Below are 1,436 nucleotides of genomic sequence, written 5' to 3'. Positions count from 1 at the left end.
TGTGAGTGAGGAAGAAGAAAAAGAAGAAGATGGATAAGGAGAAGAAGACTGAAAAAGGAATTGAAAGAGACTAAACATGAATTATTGAAAAAGGGTTCGGAAGACCAAGTGGTACCAAGTTAGAAGCCATTATTTTGGAATGAGATGAGATGGACGGGCTGCAAAACGAGAAGACGTCAAAGGATGTAGATGGCAAAATGTCTTTTTGGATGTAGAACATTGTGTTATGATTTTAAAATTGCCGTGAAACCAGTAATAGAAGGGCACTCTTACTTTTCATTTTGAGCCAATTTATTTGGGTTCCGGTCAAAGATATGAAAAAGTTGTCAACTGATATATTGTTTATCATGATATCAAAAACATTTTATCAGTTGACACATTTTTGATATCTCTTATAAGGACTGAGATAATTGAGGTTAAAGTTGACGGTGGCCCTTCTGTTACAGTGTTCTTTAAACAATCAAAATTTTATCGTTTCTATTGTGAAAATGGGAAAAGGAAAAAGGAAAATGGATCAATTTTTCGAATGCAAAAAATCATATGCTACAAGACTCTAGGAGAAATGAAATTATAGGGTGCAAGACATAAACTTTAACATGAAGCCATAAACATTTTCATATTGAAAATTCCAAATAATAAATTTTTGATGGCATAGTCCAGATACAGTAGTCTTGCAACATCAGTCTTATTCAGGCCCAGAATGAGAAACTAACAAAAATTTTGAAAAAGAATATAGATGAGAATCATGGCAAAATACATGGGAACGGTATGTAAATTCCCATACCAACCGCCTTCGTGGCAAAAGCGGAATCGATGTCATATGAGATGATAATGAAGAGAATGTTCACATAGCCATTCTCATATACTTATTTCGAGAAGCCTTTTATCAAAGAGAGAAAACGAACGACCGAACGAAGAAATAGCCGCTGGGGGCGATTTAATTAGACTCTGCCCTTCTCTCTTTTTCTCTAGTCGCCTGGTTTTATCTGTTCTGTAAGAGGAAATGAAAGTGGAAAATAGGCGACGTTTCGGGGCTCTTTTCCGGAAGAATAAGACGATGCGGAATGAAGCGGATAAAATGAAAGAAGACGAGTTACAACCCGTTGTTTTGATGCAAAACGACTAGAAGGACCACTGGACGCAGCGGCCACTCGTATCATGTTTCAATATGGGAGAGCATATTACGAGCTGCCAATGCGACGACACATGTGGTTTATGATGATGATGATATGTTCTTTGGAAAGAGAGAGTGACCATCTGATTCTTTGATTTTGTTCCGATTTGTTTTGAAATGACATTTTGGTGAAAAGGTGTGAAGTTCTAGGAAGTCGATTGTACTGAAAGTTTTTGATATAGTTTAATGATGATCTGTCTCAAGGTTACTGTCTGTCTCAAGATTACTGTAACTTTGATATTGAAAACATTAAGATGCTTGA

Source organism: Caenorhabditis briggsae (genome assembly GCF_000004555.2).
Source record: "Caenorhabditis briggsae complete genome, chrV, whole genome shotgun sequence".
Taxonomy (NCBI): Eukaryota; Metazoa; Nematoda; class Chromadorea; order Rhabditida; family Rhabditidae; genus Caenorhabditis; species Caenorhabditis briggsae.
The sequence above is the reverse complement of the archived record's forward strand: the minus strand, read 5'-3'. Positions refer to the sequence as shown.